The sequence below is a fragment of the Onychomys torridus genome, chromosome 3 (assembly GCF_903995425.1).
Source record: "Onychomys torridus chromosome 3, mOncTor1.1, whole genome shotgun sequence".
In the NCBI taxonomy this organism is placed as follows: domain Eukaryota; kingdom Metazoa; phylum Chordata; class Mammalia; order Rodentia; family Cricetidae; genus Onychomys; species Onychomys torridus.
Genome location: NC_050445.1, coordinates 40,128,779 through 40,147,299, shown reverse-complemented (window position 1 = coordinate 40,147,299; position 18,521 = coordinate 40,128,779). Strand labels below are relative to the sequence as shown.

The 18,521-nt window shown below is 43.4% G+C and overlaps 1 protein-coding gene across 4 annotated transcripts in view; it reads left to right on the top strand.

The window, feature by feature from the left end:
• Nucleotides 1-231: 231 nt before the first annotated feature.
• The window catches only part of Nrf1 (nuclear respiratory factor 1), a 107,428-nt gene continuing 89,138 nt past the window's right edge, over nt 232-18,521 (top strand). Inside the window, exon 1 of one of the 4 annotated variants that reach the window (XM_036180786.1) lies at nt 232-523. The gene's annotated coding sequence lies outside the window, so the exon portion shown is untranslated. The remainder of the gene's footprint in view (nt 524-18,521) is intronic. The other 3 variants (XM_036180789.1, XM_036180790.1, XM_036180791.1) reach the window with 3 other exon arrangements.

The window sequence follows — 18,521 nt, the reverse complement described above, 5'->3', positions numbered from 1 at the left end:
GAGGGAAGCAAATGTCATTTCAGAGCGGGGTCGAGGCTGCGACCCAGGCCGCACAGAGGAAAATGTCGGGGAGCCTCTTTGGAGCGGAGGTCCCAGTTCCCCGCGCAGGGGACTGAGCGGAGGTCCCCTTCGGATTAGCAACCATTTTGGGCCGCAGGAGCCACTTCGCCGCCGCGTCCACGGTTTGCCCATCCAGTTGCCCGCCTGGTCCCGGCACCAGCTAACGCTGCACAGCGGCGCGAGAGGCCGACCAGGCCGGCCGGGGGCTGCGAGGGCACCGCCGAAAGCCCCCTCCCCGGGGCCGCCGGAGCCGCGGTGGGATCGCCATCATGGCGGTCTCCGGGCGGGGAAGCTGAGCCGTGCGTCGCGTGCGTGCCTCCTCCCTCCCCTCCCCCTCCTCGGCGGCGGCGGCGGCGGCAGAGGCGGCAGCGCTCGCCATTGCCGCTGGTGGCAGGAGGCTGCGAGGAGCCGGCGCGGTCGCAGTCTCCACGGCGCAGGCCCACGGTAGCGCAGCCGCTCTGAGGTGAGTGCCCTACCGCGCAATCTCCAGCTATTTCAGCCCCGGCGCAGCCGCAACACGCCGCCCGCCCGCCGGCCGGCCGGCCCGCCCCGCAGCCGGCACCCTGCCGCCCCCGGCTCGGGGCCTGGGCCCCCGCCGGATTCGGCCTGCCTGGGGCGGGGGGCCCGGGCCCGGCCCAGCCAAACCGCCACCCCGAGGATGCGCAGGCCGCACTAGGCCCCAGGCGTCCTGGCGGGCTCGAGAGGGAGGCGGCTGCCCTCCCGAGAGCCCCAGGGTTCCGGCCTCCCCTGCCGCCTCGGGTTCTCCGGGCCGCGGCCTTCTCCGCGCCGTGGAACCCCGGGCCTGGCCTTCCCCACGGGCTCGGGAGCGGGCGGCCCGGGAGAGCGCGCCGGGCCCGGGAGCGGGAGGTGGGTGGGCTGCGCGGGACCGGAGCGGCGGCTCGGCGCTCGCCCCCTCGGCTCTTCCCGGGTCTCGTCCGCCGGCAGCGCGGCACGGCCGGGCGGGGCGCGGGAGCGGCTGTCTCTGGCGGGAGAGGAGGCTGGTGGCTCGGCCGGGCGACCTCCGAAGCTTCCCTCCCGCCGGGGTGGCGTGGGCTGGTTACCCAGGTGGACTGGGGGGCGCTGAATATGGCGCGCTGCCCACCTTCTTGCAAGTTGTGATGAGGCGCCTAGGCGGCAGTTCGAGGAGGAGGGCGCAAAGTCCTTTTGTACGCAGAAATAAGGAGCGACATTGTGTTTTTCCTCTCCAGCCGAGATGCCCACCGAGGGGCCTGGGTTCCTCCCGGGCCTGGCGTGGTGGTCCGTGGGGTCGGGGAGGGGGAGGTGGCGCACTCCTCCGAACCGAACCTTTGCCTCGTGTAAAACGGGATCTGGGGTGGTCTTGTGCTTGGTACTATGCCATATCCCAGGCTTTCGTGGATTCAGGGGTTTGCCATTGCATGTTCTGTAACGACGTCCACTGCGTCTCTCACCTGTTGTGTCCCAAACGTGGTACGGTGCACCTGACTGCCCACCAGAACTTGAAATTGTTACAATACTTCATGTTGTTAGGGCTTCAAAGGATATCTGCTCCGACCAGTTGGAGGAGCTGTTAACAGTTCGTCCCATCTTCCCAGCCATTAAAATATCGTGTAGTAATTGTTTACGTTAGAGTTGGTATCGGTTGGGCCGAATTCTTTCAGTAGGCAGAGCAAAATTCACATTTTACTGAGTGTTTAAACGGTGTGTGTTGGGTGAAAAAGTTCGTGGGAGTGAACCTGTCAGTTGGGACAGTGCTCGGTAGGAGCATGGGTACAGCTTTTGTCTTCCTGGGGGGAGTGGTCCTTTTCCTTCTTCAATTCTTACTGCTTTGGTCTTGAACAGTAAGTTGTTGGATTGTCCTCACTCAAGGGACGAGAAGAGGGTGACATTAGAGATACTTTTTTATAGGTGTGTTGGTTTGGGTTTTTTCATTCAGTTGGTGTCCTGACTCCCTAACATTGTTTGAAAGTTCTTGACAAGTTACCCTATAAGGTAATAAAAAGTATAAGGTAGTTAGGAGCACGAAAGGAAATATATAGTCATCGTGTGTATTTACTTTTAATTTGGGTGCTGAATTGTGTGCAGATTTCTTTGGGGGGGTGTCAGAAGGCTTCTTTATTTTTTCTTCCTCCTTTTTGGGGGGCTGTTCTGTGGGTCTAACCCGTGGCATTGGACATGCAAAACCCAGTGGCTGCTGACCTACACTGGCAGCCTTGCTTCGTTCTTTTTTTCTCTTTCCTGATAGGAGTTAGACTTGCTTTCAGTTGGGTACCTGACCCAAACAAAAATAAAACAAATAGTCAGATTAAGAGCCTTTTAGCCCACCTTATTTAAAGTCTCTTGATTTCATTATAATCTCAAACTCAACATGCAAAGGGAAAGTGACTTTTTGCCTAGTAAGTGGTTTATAGTCTCATTTAGCCACAATTAGCCAACTGAAGCTAGGTGTTTTCACAGAAATACTGTTAAGGGAAACTACAGGATTGTAGAAGTGATTTCAGGCTTCTCTCAACATTCGGATATATTTCAGTGGAACCCAAGGTTGTGGCTTTTTTTTTTTTTAATTGAGGCATAATTACACACCCGTTGCTAATTTAGTTAGGGAGTTGAAGGCCATTTAAAACATTCCATGATTTAAGTGCATAAGTTGTTATTGCTGGTAATCTATAGGTTTAACCAGACCCTGGGTTGTCTAGACAAAGCATTTTATGTGAAATAACTGCAGGCAGGTGACTTTTAAGGGAAAATTAAGGTTCTTGTGGTTGATTTTATATATATATATATATTTGTTACTATGTATCTTGGTTGTCCTGGAATTTGCTGTAGAGATCAGACTGGCCTCAAAGAATCTGCCTGCTTCTATCTCAGGAGTGCTAAGGGTTAAAGGCATGCACCACCATGCCCAGCTGACATTTTTATATCTTTTTTTTTTTCAATAAGACATTCTGTAAATGTTCGTTGGAATAATAGTGATGATGAACAACAATTATTGAAGTTGGATTTTGTGTCAGTACAAAAAAGTCATCATAGAAAGTCATGTTGACTTAATTTTGTTTGTTTGGGTTGGGGAGAGATAAACCGTCAGTCTTTAGAAAGGACAGTCTCCAGAAAGTTAACCTGTCAAGTCTGTCAGGTCCTTGAACAAGTGCAGTGCACTTTGCTGAAACACACTTGCTCATCTACTCAGTTGGAGGCTGAGGGGGACTTTGCTGCTGAGATGTCTCGTCTCCAGAAAATGAGATCTTTTACTCACTTACTCTGGGACTGTGTATGATGCTCATATTATACCCACACACATATAATTTGAAAATCAATCTCAAATCTCACAAACACCAGTCTGTAGTCTTGTGAAAGGCATTTAAGGAAATGTTCTGTTATAGAATGTTAGTTGTTTGTACTTTAATGTTTTCATTAAACTGTAAGAGCATTTTTTCAGCCCAAGCTTACCAAATACAATTTTCCACCATCTCTTAGTAAAATAGCAGTTAAAAGGCACATATTTGTGTTTCTTTCAGAATGCATTGTTTGGGGACTGGTGGTATAGACCACTGGCAGAGCGAGTGCTGCACTGAGCCGGGCATTGGGTTCAATCTCTAGCCTCCCAAAAGTTGTTTAGACCAAGTGTAGTGTTTGTGTGTGTGTGTGTCTTGTGTATTATGTATCATGGTTTCTTACTTTCTTAAATTTTTTTATACGTGTGAGTTTGGTCTGTGTATGTCTGCACTGCTGGTGTGCCTGGTGCTGGGGAAGGCTAGAAGAGGGCATCATAGCCCCTGGAGCTGGAGGTGCAGGTAGTTGTGAGCCCACGTTCGGGTCCTGGGAACCAGGCTTGGGTCCCCTGGAATAGTAGTACATACTCTCTAACTGCTGAGTCACCTCTTTCGAGCCCTGTTTTAATTTTTCAGTTATGTGTCTATGTGTTTGATGGGAATGTACACGTGAGTACAAGTGCCTGTGGAGTCTAAAAGAGGCCATCATCCCCTGGAGCTGAAGTTACAGGTGGTAGTGACCTACCCTGCTAGAGAGCTATGGTCCTGTGGAGTCTAAAAGAGGGCATCATCCCCTGGAGCTGAAGTTACAGGTGGTAGTGACCTACCCTGCTAGAGTGCTATGGTCCTCTGAAAGAGCCATCTCCAGCCTGGTTTGTTTGTTTTAAGATAAGAATTTGGAATTTGTGTATCCTTGGCTGGCCTAGAATTTGCTGTTTAGCTAAGGTTGACATTGAACTTTCAATCCTTTGGCCACCACCTTCTAATGCTGGGATTAGTGTACTTTCTTGCCTGGTAGGCAAGCACTTTAGTATTTGAGCTCCATCCTAGCCATTGATGATGCTTACCCATCCTTATTCAAAGGAGAAGAGAAGAGGAGGCTGGGAGAGAAGTAGTAAAAGGAATTGAAACAAACCAATTACAGGCATTTTCAGACCACAACTACACTAAACTTTGAATCTTGAAGCAACAGGAATGTCTTGAAGTTTGTGATATGGTGAAAACTTGGAAAGGGACTTTTTAACTGCTCAAGGAAAGCAAATGGAATATACATAGTCTTGGGTTGTAACCCTCCCCCATACAGCAGAATTAGGTTAATGTGTTTCAGCCTCTCCTCAAATTTACTTTAGTTATCAAGACATCAGAGGCTTCATTGTGTGGTCCTTATGCCTAAGCTGTTCTAATGTGTTCACATTTACATGACATTAAACCACTTTTGAACTGAAGAAAAGACAGAAATGTAACTTTTTGGAGATACTCAAACACATTACGACAAGTTTTTTGTGGCTGCTGGCCTGCTGCATGATTCCCTTAGGACAAGTCTGTAGTGTACACTCATCATGGTCACTCAGAAGATCACCGTGACTGAAGGGGTCTCCTGAAGCCCAGACTACATGGTCTGATTTGCCTAGCACCAAGTAGTGTGCTTAAAACTCCACCTCTTACCACAATCATATAATTTCTTGAGGTAGGCAAAGCCATACCTACTAAGGGTGTGTATTTGTGGGTATGCACATTCATGGTTGGAATGATCACTGTGATTTGGAGGGGTGGTGATATTTTTTCAAAGAAGCTACAGGAGCTATTCTTTGTATGGGTCATCTGGTGATTGTTGCCACTTGTGAGAAGTGTATTGCTTAGCATATAGGTGAATGTAATTAGGCTTGGGCCAGAATTATTTTTTAAATTCAGTCTAGCTGATCTCCTTGGTTTCAGATGTGCAGTTTGGCTGATAATCCTGAGATCTTTTTAAGTGGTGCCTGTTGGATAAACTACCCTGGACCCTTTCCAGAATGTTTTTGAAGAGTGAGCTTTGTATGCATATATGTTGAGACTATTTTTTAAAGTGCCTGCTCTTTACTGTTGGCAGTTAGAAGCTTCTTGGAACTTAGGAGAGTGCTGCTGCTGCTCCTGAATGTTAGTGTCAGGCTGGCAGCTAACCTCCAAAGAACAGGAGGAAGTGAAGAAATGTCTCTATGAAACATTGCTTAAAGCCGTTTAATCGTGGACTAGAGATGGCGAGCAGGAAACAGCTGAATTGTTTTATGTTTAAGAGAGGCCTACCCTCCATTGAGAATTAAACTCCTTAAGAGTGGCCTCACTAAGAGTTCTGCCATTGTCGACCATTTACAGGCAGCCGATATTTTAGACCCATCTGAGGTACCAGAGCCACAAACTTGGGGCCAGGAGGGGAAAGAGAGCTCAACTCTAATATAATTTGTAGAAACTAAAACGGGGTGCAGAAAGTGATGTGGGAAGAGGAAGGAACTGTTTGGGGACTGTGACACAGGGAAAACAGAAATTAGGGAAGATTTTGTGTGTGTTAAATAGTGGTTTGAGAAGGATTAGGCTAGAGGGAGGCTAATAGCAGTTCGACCTTAGAAATAGCGAGTAGATTTTACTTGTTCTTGAAGAGCATAGAAAACGAAATTTCCGCTTGGAAATTTTTTTGTTTTTGTTTTTGTCTTTCGAGACAGAGTTTCTCTGTGTAGCTTTGCGCCTTTCCTGGAACTTGCTTTGGAGACCAGGCTGGCCTGGAACTCACAGAGATCCGCCTGGCTCTGCCTCCTGAGTGCTGGGATTAAAGGCGTGCGCCACCACTACTTGGAAATTGGATTGGGGAAGTTTGGGAGGTTGGTAATCTCTGCTCACGAGTAGAGTATGCATTTCTGTAGGCATCGGGGCCATAGTGAGGCTTTGGCAGAGCGGGTGTTCTGGGTTTAACTTTGTATTGGTGCTGAATCCGGGCCCTTGGACCTGTCAATCAAGTACCACTAAGCAACATCCCTAGCAATCACTTTTTTTTTTTTTTTTAAAGATTGACATACACACTTTGGATTAGTGGTGTTTGAGGCTTTTGGATTGTACTGTCAAAAGAGACAAATGCTGGGGGTTATGTGATTTGTGTGACTATTGAATTTAAGGAGTTAAGGACCGTTAGTGGTGATTAGTCTCATTAGTGGGTGATTATGATTCCTTTAATTTAGGGACTATGTAGGAAGGAGAGCTGACCCCACAAATTTTCCTCTGACCTGTGTGCATTCATACACATCATGATACCTGTATGTCCCTTGCTCCACTCAAGAAATTAAAATTTTTAGGAGGTAAAATGTCATTTGTGTATATGTGTATTGTTTACCCTGCTTTTGTTTGTTTGCTTGTTTGTTTTTCGAGACAGAGTTTCTATGTGTAGCTTTGTGCCTTTCCTGAAACTCACTCTGAATCCCAGGCTGGCCTTAAACTCACAGAGTCCACCTGTCTCTGCTTCCCAAGTGCTGGGATTAAAGGCGTGCCCCACCACTGCACTTTAATCCTGCCCTGCATCTCATAAAACACAAATTTATCTTGAGTTTTGAAGATTTATGATAATAGTATGATAAATACATTCTATAAAGGCTTTAGTTCTGGAGTTCAGGGATGTATTGTAACTGTGTAACTCTGACTCTTGAAATTACAGGCAAAATTTTGTGTGTGTGTGTGTCTATTAGATTTTTGAGAAGGACCCAGTCCTTACAAATAAATATCCCAAGCTGGGTGTGGTACTGGATACCTTTAATCTCAGCACTTGAGAGGCAGAGGCAGGTGGATCTCTTGAGTTCCAGGAAGTCTGGTCTACATAGTGAGTTCTAGGACAGCCTGGGCTACACAGAGAGACCCTGACTCAAAGATAGATAGATATAGATAGATAGATATCCATACAAAAGTCCACTTGATTCCCAGAGTAGTTCATTCTGAAATTTTAGATAATTGTTAATTTTTAGGTTTTTTTTTAAAAATTGGTTCCTAGTGTCTGTGTGGTAATCTCTGTACATTCATTTTATTTATTTATTTGGTGGTGAGAAATTGAACCCAGAATGTATCATTGCTACAAGTCTCCTACCAGTAAGCCACATCCTTAACCCTAATCTTCACACTTTTGATTGCCTGCTCACAAATAATTAATACTGTTGACATCATTTTTAGGCTATTCTGCAGAAATACTGGCAAATACAGGTATGATGGATAGATAAATTTTGGCTAATTTTAAACAGAGTTTATGTTACACAGTTTGTGGTTAGTTTGTGTTGATTATTTAAAACATTTGACACATAGTTATACTTATATATAATACATATAATTATACTTTGGGACTGTAGTTGTATTGACTTAAATGTCAGTAGTGTACAATAGTCCAATCATAGTAGTTAGCACATTCAGCACCAAACACATTTATGTTGAAAATATTCAGAATCCTCTTTCCTCCCTATTCTGGCTCTGTGCTATCCTGTAGACATGAGAGCTTAAAGCAGTTGTATTTTGTGCCTGCTACCCAGCCCCTGTACATTCTGGACCTATTGCATATGGCTGAGGACACATGAGTTTCGTGTCTGGCCTGTTTCACTTGTTAGAACAGGTCATGCATATTGCTCTAAAGTGGATTATTGTATGCACTAATCTACGAGGATCCAAATAGAAGGAAAGTATTTTATCGAATCCTTAGTCCCCCCCCCACTTCCTTCTGTCTCTCTCCCTCCCTCCCTCCCTCCCTTTTGTTCTTTAAGTAGTTATGAAATAAAAGTTTTAGTGACCAATTTCCCATATAAAAAAGCCCACATACCGCTGGAGAGATGGCTCAGAGGTTAAGAGTGCCGACTGCTCTTCCAAAGGTCCTGGGTTCAATTCCCAGCACCCACATGGTGGCTCACAACCATCTGTAATGAGCTCTGGTGCCCTCTTCTGTGTACATAACAAATACGTAAAGTAAATCTTTTTTTAAAAAAGCCCACATATTGAAGAATCAAGCAAGGTTTGCTAAGTAGGTGCACCATCATTGAATCAACATCTCAGCCTACAGTGGGCATGAGTACTAAATATAAGGAAGAAATGGTCCTAATCTATAGCTAACTGTGTGGCTGCTGAAATTTTGCCTTTCTTTAATTTTTGGTTTTATAAAATTTCTTGTGAATAAAAGTTACTTCTAAAATGAATTCTGCCTCTGTTATGTTAATAACTATATTTACTCAATGTAAACATACATGTAATATGAATTCACTATAGAAAAGTATAAGAAACATAACCCTACCATGTAAAGAACACTTTAATATATTTGATTTTTTTTTTAAATTATTACATTTATTTGTGTGTGAGAGAGACAGAGAGAGAGAAGAGGAGAGAGTATAGTCAGAAGACAACCTGGAGAAGCCTGTTCTCTCCATCATGTGGGTGTCAAGGTTTTAACTCAAGTCCTAACACTTTATGCACTGAGCAATCTTACCAGCTTAATAGATACGATTTTAGATAATTTCCTAGGTGTACATGTACACACAGTCCATATATCACTGTATTTGATAGAGAATAATACAGTATATACTGCCCTAGACCATCTTCAGTGTATTTGATATCACCAATTTATTTTTGTCCTAAAACCCTTCCCCCCCACCCCCAAGACAAGGTTTCTCTGTGTTTTGGTACCTGTCCTGGATCCCGCTCTGTAGATTGGCTGGCCTTGAACTCACAGAGATCTACCTGTCTGCTTCCCAAGTGCTGGGATTAAAGGTGTGTGCCACCACCACTCAGCATATTTTCTTTTTGAGATAGGATCTCTCTATGTAGTTCTTTCTCTTCTCTTCTCTTCTTTTTCTTCCCTCCCTCCCTCCCTTCCTTCCATCCTTCCATTGTTCCTTCTTCCTCCTCATTCCTCCCTCCCTCTCCTTCCTTCCTCCTTTTTTTTTTTCTTCTTTTTCAAGACAAGATTTCTCTATGTAACAGTCCTGGCTGTCCTGGATCTCAATTTGCATACCACAGTGGCCTCAAACTCAAGAGATCTGTCTTCCTCAGCGTCCCAAAGCGCTGGTATTAAAGATATGAGCCACTACTGCCTGGCCAGTATTTTATATCTTTATTGCATCTACCTAATTTCAAACTTTAAAAATGTTTAAAACTTTTTTTGTTTAAAACCCATATAAGCTGGACATGGTAGCACAATCTTGTCTTTATATTCTGTGGTAGCTCTAGTATGATTGGAAGTTCAAGGTCAACCAGAGCTGCACAGGGAGTCCAGAGACTACTGCGGGCTATGTGAGATTCTGCCTATAAATACGTTCACTAAGCGTATTTTAGTCTAGACCTATACAGAGCTGCGGTAATGTCAGTGAAATTTAACTCTACCTTTCTTCCACTTAAGATCCAGGGACTGTTACCTTGTAATGACAATGCTGCCTTCTTTCTGGATCCTTCCTGAAGGACCTGACAGAGGCGTTCAGGAGATCTACTTCCTCAGAAACTAGGCATAGAAATAAATAAATTTATTTATTTATTTTTAGCTGTTGGTAATCAGAAAATACACTATGAACATTTATTCAATTACTAAATCTTTAGGTGTTAGGATTACAACATATAATTGTAAAATTACATGCATGGACATGCATGGTTAAGAAAAGGCTGGAAAATGAAGGAGTTTGGATAAAACTCCTGGGAGATGATAGAGCGGAGAGTAGGGCAGAAGAAACAGTGCTTCAGGTTCAAGGAAATAGGGCTGCTACAAAATGAGTTTTGTCTTCATCCTCAGTTTGTTGGGAGCAGGAAGTTAGAGATATCCGGAGCTTCACTGGGAGGCACATGCCTGTAATTCCAGCACATGTGGAGCTAAGAAGATTGAGACTTTGATGACCTCTCAAGATGCCTGTAATACCAGCACTCGGGAGGCAGGCAGAGGCTGACAGATCTTTTGGGAGTTCAAGGCCAGCCTGGTCTACAGAGCGAGTTCCAGGACAACCAGGGCTACACAGTGAAACCCTGTTTTGTTTGGTGTCTATTTCTCTCTGAGCATGTTCAGTGACAGAAAGCCCAACTACTGACTATGTCAGAGTTCAGCTAGTCTTGGAGACCTGGAACTGGCCAGAATTTAATTACCAGGTTCCACATAAGAACACTGAATGCTAGGGTGTGCATCTGTGATCCTGGCACTTCTACCAAGCATGCTCCTGCCCACATGCTCACACAAAACTATTATGCACATGAGTGCTCTACTTGAATGTATGCCTGCAGGCCAGAAGAGGGCATCAGTCCCATTACACACAGTTGTGAGCCACCATGTGGTGCTGGGAATTGAACTCAGGACCTCTGGAAGAGCAGTCAGTGCTTTTAACTGATGAGCCATCTCTCCAGCCCTCATATACAATTTTTTTGTTTGCTTTTTTTTTTTTTTGGACAGGGTTTCTTTGTGTAGTTTTGGAGCCTGTCCTGGAACTCACTCTGTAGACCAGGCTGGTTTCGAACTCACAGAGATCAGCCTACCTGTGCCTCCCAAGTGCTCAGTTGTTAAAGGCTAGGCTCACAACAAAAATATTTTTTAAAGAAAATTTAACTTTAACTGAAATTGCACCTTGGAATTTTTTTTCCTGTGGATCCTCTGTTCTTAGGGGTTTCCAAAAACAAGTCTAGTTTCCATTTTGTTACAATATTGTCTCCATTCTAGTTCAGATATCCTTATATCCCTGAGCCTTCCTGGGAAGAAAAGCAAATGTGTTAGAAAAATAAGATTGGGGAGGAAGGGCTGTGTTATGTTCCTAGGACTACAAAAGCTTAGTGCTTTGAAAGAAAAGAAATGTATCCACTCCAGAGAGACGTGTGAGTGGGTAAAGTCATGGTGTGAGCTTAGCAAAAGTTGGGGTACCCAGAGCACATGTGGAAGCTGGGTAGGAGGCAGAGGTGGAATCCTTGGGTCAACTAGCTAGTGAGACTGGCTGGAGTTGACTTGCTCTGGGTTCAGCAAGAGACCCTGTCTGCGTCAGTGAAGTGGAACTTGATTGGGGAAGACACCTGACATCAACTTTGGACAGTCACATGCATGTACACATGCGTGCATGTCTTGACATACATGTGCAATTATATACATGCATACTACTCAAAATTATTGTACATTGTAAAAAGCTTTTGTTTAATGTGGGTTGTATTTTTTATATTGTCAATACTAAAATGGAAATTGCAAAAATGTTTGCTGATTTGAAAATACCAATAATAAACATATAACATGTTGAAATGTTTTTTATTTCTTTGGTTAAAGTATAAGAAGCTATCTCACTCAGATCACAGACACAGACACACACACATACACGAACAAACATCCCACACAAAATATCCCACATAAGTTGGGTAAGAGCCTTTTTAGGTACTTGTGGATACACTTCTTAGATATTAAACCCAAACTTCATAACATTAGCTTCTTGAACATGAGGTATAAAATAGACTATGAAATCATAACTGTACTTTTCTTAAAACCTATTTGATTATCATACATTTTGGATGGATGTTTGCTGAGACAGAGTCTGACTTGTCCAGCCTGCCTACAACTCCTAGGCTCATGATCTTCTTGCCTCTGCATCCCTGGTGCTTGACCTGCCACCAAGCCTAGCCACAATGGGTCTTTTAACTCAAGAATGACCTTGTGGGTATCTGATGTGGGTAATTTGGAAAATAGTTCACTGAGTTATGTAGATCTTATAAATATTGACACAAGCACTTACTAATATCTTCATTATTTGATCAGAAAAGACTTAAGTAATGAAAAGTTGGTTGGATTAAGCTCAGTGGTAGAGTGCTTGCCTAGCAAGTGCAAGGCCCTGGATTCGGTCCTCAGCTCTGGAAAAAAAAAAAAAGAAAAGTTATCAAGCTTACTGGAGTAGATTCACTTGAAGTATCAGATTTTGTCAATGGCAGTAACAGGTTCACTTAAAGTTTTTGAGAAAAATTCTGTGCAGGACTTAATATGTAGTTTGTTAGACATTTTATCAAAGAAAAGTGATAACTGGGAAAAAAAGGTTGCTAGTTTAGTTTGCAACTCAAACCATGCCCCACCATGTTTTGATGACCTGTGACTTGTTACAAGGACAGAAATACATGGTGCATACTTTGCATTTGTTGAGCAGACTCATGAATAAGCAGGAAGGGTGGGAGTTGGATGGTGGAACCAAGGGTAGTGGTTCTGCCTGGGGTGCATTGTCCAGTACGCAGGAGGCTGAGGCGGTAGGATTATTGGGAGCTCAAGGGCTGCACCTGAGTTCCAGGCCATCGGGCTGTCTCAAAAACCAAAATAAAGATGGTGTATGACATACACCTTTATTTAATCCCAGCACTCGGGAGGTAATGGCAGGAGATCTGTGAGTTCAAGGCCAGCATTGTCTACCTATGGAGTTCCAGACCTGCCCAGGGCTACATAGTGAAACCCTGTCCCCCAAAATTAAATAATTTGTACTCTTTCTTCAAGAGTGTGCTTAAACGTCTCCCTCTTTGCTGTGAGCACGTGAAAATGAAGAGTACAATGGCTGTGGTCGTCCAGCACGGCACTGTTGTGTTGATTGTCCCGTTTTAGTACTTGGACTCCACCATTGCTGCTGCATCCACATGTTAACCAAAACAGTGGCAGAGGTGGGGGCACATATTAGTCACCGTGAAAGTAGTTTGTTTGTGCATTGTTCTGCCAGAAGAAGGCACCAGATTTCATCATAGATGTTGCTGGGACTTGAACTCAGGACCCCTGGAAGAGCAACCAGTGCTCTTAACCTCTGAGCCATCTCTCCAGGCCCATGAAAGTAGTTTTAACCCAATTGATTCCTTGAAAGAGTCAGAGACCCCTCTGGTTCCATGGTCACTTGCAGACTGATCCTGAACCTTATACACAGAAGGTACAGAATGGACATTTAATGAACTTGATATGCTATTATTTAAACAGGACAGAGCTCACTGAGTACAGTTTTATGGGCACCTTATGTGTATGCAGGCAGCCTGACTAGAGAGCAGAGTTCCCACTGCAGCTGTGACGGTAGTATAAGCAGACAGAAGTAGATTGTATGGCTCAGCACCTCAGATCAGGAAATAACCGAATACTATAATCTAATCTTAGTTGAAAAGGAAAGAAGGCGAAGGAGTATTCTGTATGAGACATGCCTAGGAAATTTATTGTACCAGATATTGACAGTGTGTTGCTATAGGGACATCTTATAATAACATCTAGGAAGCTAGATTTATTGTGTAGCATATTTTAAACATTCTGTGAGGGGCTGGGAGGTGACTCAGTGGGTCAATCCCCAGAACCCACATAAGAAGCCAGATTTAGGGTTGGGGATTTAGCTCAGTGGTAGAGCATTTGCCTAGCAAGCGCAAGGGCCTGGGTTTGATCCTCAGCTCAAAAACAAACAAACAAAACAAAAAGCCAGATGTGGTGATGCACATCTGCCGTCCCATCACTTCTCTGGTGAGTGGTAGGCACAGGTAGGAGAATCCCCTGAAGCTTGCTGGCCAACCAGCCTAGAGTGTGCAGTAGTGTGGCTCAAACAGTGAGAGATCCTGACCCAAGGGAGAAGAGAACCAACCCACAAACGTTGGCTTCTGTGCTAGTGTGCACATGCCTACACGTACTCATCATACATATACAAACTAACAGTAAATCAAACATTTTCAAAATTTACAAGATGTTTCTAGTAAACAGATTTACCAGGTAGATGGTACTTACCTTAAATATTAACTACTATTTTGGTTTCATTCATTCATTCATTCATGCATTTAAAAATAGGCTCTTACAATGGACCCTGGTTGTCCTGGAACTTCTTATTTAGACCAGGCTGTTCTCAAACTCACAGAGATCCACCTGCCTCTGCCTCCTGAGTGCTGGGATTAAAGGCGTGGCCCATATGCCTGGTTTCCTTAAGTTTGTTTGTTTTGTTTTGTTTTGTTTTAATGAGAAACTATGAAGATAAAACATTACAGGTATTTCTGTTCTGCTTAAACCAGAGTACTATGTATTGCTTATAATTTGTTCTTAGCAACTTGAGGTCATTGTGGAAAACAAGTTACTGGCCTGTATGGGATTTCTTTTAGCAGCAATGCTTTTGTGTTAATTTCTCTTGTGAACTTTGGTTAGATTTTATTAGCCCACCATGCCACTTCAGAAGAGAGGAGGAAGAGCCTGATGCAGAGCCTGAAGTGGTTCTCTCCCTGATGGCTGTAGTGGGAAAGCCTCTAAGAGCAGCTATGCCTCTTTACCGGAGAAGCTGGATCCTGTCTATCTCCTCTCGTTCTATACATTCACATATATTCAGTACTAAAGAATTGTAAACTGTGAATGTGTTTATAGTGTTTTACCATTCCCAGTAACATATGGTGGACATTTCGCTTAGGAATAAAGCTACTATATCCTCCAGGACTTGTGTTGTATTCCTCCATGCTGACAGAGCCTGGGTCTCTCACAAGGCATGACGCTGCCTGTCCACAGCCACTGCACTCAGCTTTTCTGCCATGTCCCTCTTGTAGAGTGATGTCTTGGCAGCCAGAATTGTACTTAGCACTTTTGTTCCAGAGAGCTCTGCAGTGAGAAAGGGAGCTGTCTTGTTTTGACCCATATGAACTTGGTTCTAAGAGACTAGGAAAGTTGGGTGAGCAGCTGTTGGTGGGTTGATAGCCAGCTGCATGCCGCCCATTGTGGCCAGGACCAAGGGATTACACTTGATCCCCCAAATGTGGCAAATTATATCAAAGATCACATCAAGAAAATGTCAGTGACAAAAATATGTTTTAGTTCTTCTAATTTTCATCTTCCCTTGTCTAGGGTACTACCCTTTTAAAATATTTAATCTGGCCAGGCGGTGCTGGCGCACACCTTTAATCCCAGCACTGGGAGGCAGAGGCAGGCAGATCTCTGAGTTTGAGGCCAGCCTGGACTACAGAGTGAGTTCTAGGACAGGCTCCAAAGCTACACAGAGAAACTCTGTCTCGGAAAAAAAAACTTAAAAAAAAAAAAGAAAGAAAGAAAGAAAATTTAATCTGAATGCTGCAAACTTTTACTTATCATGAGGAAATTTTGGTATTTTTTTAAAATTAATGCTGTGTAAACAGTATGTAGGCAGTTTGGGTTTCTTTAGAAATCCAGGGTAACATTTTAGAAATTACACCCTTTTAGATATATGGATCTCTCTTATAGGTTAAACCAGTTCCACAGTGGAAATGTTAATTTTAATTTGAGTAGCGTTGTTCTGGTTTTAAATCAACCACTTCTAAATTTCATTGCCCTCTTGAAGCCTGCTGCTTTATTTTTCTTATCTAGAAATCTAATGTGAGGTTTCCTTATACTGCTGTGCTTTTTGTCTTCATTTTATGCTATACTAAATTTATTTTTTAAGTAATTCAAGATAGATTAGTGAATTACAAAGTAAACATGGAAATTCAATATGTAGACCTGCTGGTCCTTGAATCATAGCGATCTGCCTGCCTTTGATTCCCCTGGTGCTGGGACTAAAGGAGTGGTCTACAACACCCTGCAGACATTTTTCCTTTTTAATTTTTTTTCTTTATATGAATTCTCTGTGTGAATGCCAGTAGAGGTCATCCGATTCCATTATAGGTTGAGAGCCACCCTGTGGGTGCTGGGAATTGAACCCAGGTCCTCTGGAAGAGCAGTCTTAACCGCTGAGCCATCTCTCCAGCCCCTGAAATTTAATCTTTGATCAACTAGGAAAGTTCAAATTTACATTTCTGATACTGTTTGGAGTTCTTGGGAAAACATTTTTGTTTTATGTTATTTGGAAATATTTTTTATTATTAAGTAACAAAATAAGTACTTTTTATCTGTCTTAATTTATTTAGTGTGTCTTCAAGTAATTTAGGTAGCTCTGTTTCATATCCATGTAATGCGTGAGTTAGAGGGATTGAATAGCTTCCATACTTAAATGTCTGTTTTCTTTCTTACTGCCTCCTGGTTTCACAGTTGTGTTAACTCAGTGTGGTTTCATTTATTACTACACAAAGTAATAGCTTCCTCTGGACATGGTGGCTTACATCTATAATTCCAGCAAATATGGTGCAGAGACAGGAGGATTGACACACATTTGAGGCCAACCTGGTTTACACTGGCAAGTTCCAGCCCAGCTCAGGGCTACACAGTGGAACTGTATAGGAAAGAAATCAAAACAGCAAAGAAATAATGCCTCCAGTATGGTTTACAATGAAACCTTGCACATTCCTTTCTCTTTCTAAAGTGGTGTGGCCTGACAGCAATGGTTCCCTGTGCTGTTGCTGGCATTTGAGGCCACTGTGGTGTGTACACCTGTAATACCAGTACTTGGAAGGTGGAAACAAGAGGCCCCTGAGCTTGAGGTCAACCCATAGTATAATAGCAATACTCTATCTCAAACAACCAAAAAGATAGCTTAAGAAAGAAATTATTGATATTGTTTCAGACCTTCAGAAGGCAATTTCATATTGTTTAGTGTAATAAAATATGAAACTGTCTTATATACCTCAAAGAATTATGTACATTGCCAAGATTCAGATTGTTTCTGACATCTCCTGTTTGCCCCATAGCAGTTAGTTTGCCTCATTTGTTCGGTTTTTTGTCATATTTGAGATGGGGTATCATGCTATCCAGGTTGGTCTTGTCTCCTTGTGTATCTGAGGATAACTCTGAATTTATGATCCTGCTGCCCCCACCTACTCAGCATTGGGATTGTAAGTGTATCCACCATGCCAGGTGTATGCAGCCTTAGGGAATGTTGAGCCAGGGCTATCTGCTGCTAGATAAGTACTGCCAACTGAGCCACATCTCCAGCCCAGACTGTCCTAGCATGCATAAAGAAGAATACTTCAGTCAATCAAGGTATTGGACACCAAGAATTCCAGCATTCTGGAAATGGAGGCAGGAGGGCTATATAGCAAAGTCTTGTTTAAGAAGAAAACTTGACAAAAATCATAAACAGATCCAATAGATGATAATAAACTGTCATTGTGATGCTGCTGCCTTTGAAAAAGTTAACAGTGGTATTTCTGTAACTGATTTGACAAGAAATTAATGGTTCTGGATAATAAATGTTAGCAGTACTTTGAAAAATAGAAATGCAATTCTCTCTCTCTCCTTAAAAATTTCTTAATTTTTTTTTATGTACAAAAACTCATGATTTCTTTCACTGTGTAGATGGTCTTGAATAATCGATACAAGGAAGGTTACTGAGTCCAATGTAGTGATGTCCATGTCTTTCCCACACTGGCAACATATGTTCAGTCCTCTCCCAAATCAGACAATTTCAGGTGAAACTTCCATCTGGTGACTGCAGTACAGCTGCTGGTGATGCTCTTGCCTTCAGATGGCTGATGAGGGAATAGAGCAAAAAGGGAGCAGACGTAAATTTTTTCTCAAAGCTGTTTACAAAAAGACCACCAACTGACATTCTGCTCAATATTTCCCTTCAGAAGTTGGCATCTCAGCTGTTTTGACATTCATCCCAGCTCAAAAAATGACTGTTGAGTTCTTCTAGTAATGAAAAAAAACCTTTGGGAGTTTGGAATTGCAGCTGTGCCTACCTCAGTGGTAGAAAACTTACTTAGCATGTACAGGGTTCCTAGTTCCAATCCCCATCACTGAAGAAACAAAAAGGATTTCAAAATAGAAACAGCATGAAAAAAATGAATAAAAACCACTTTTGACTGCTCTTTCTGTCTTTCCTCAAGTGGTCAGGAAATCTTGGCAGCCCTGCCTTCAACACGTGTGGAGTCTGATTTCTTCTCAGCAGCAGCTGCTGCTGCTGCTCCCTGGTCCAAGCCATGTTCATGTCTCAGTAGCCTTACCATAGTCCACTCTCCATCCTGCTTCAGTCTGCTCCTTACACATCACCACAGTCATCATTCAGAGACACAGATTAGATTTTGCTGTCTAGTTTTATGTCAGCTTAACAAAACCAAAGTTACCCGAGAGGAGGGAATCTCAAGACATGCATCCATAAGATTGGGCTGCAGGCAAGCCCTTTGTGGGTGGTTTCGTCCCTGGGCTGGTGGTTCTGGGTAAGCAGGGTAAGCAAGCCAATAAACAACACCTTCATCAACCTTCTGCATCAGCTCCTGTCTCCAGGTTCCTGCCCTATTTGGGTTCCTGTCCTGACTTCCTTCATTGATGAACAGCATTATGGAAGTGTAAACCAAATAAACCCTTTCTTCCCCAACTTGCTTTTTGGTCATGGTGTTTCGTTGCAGCTA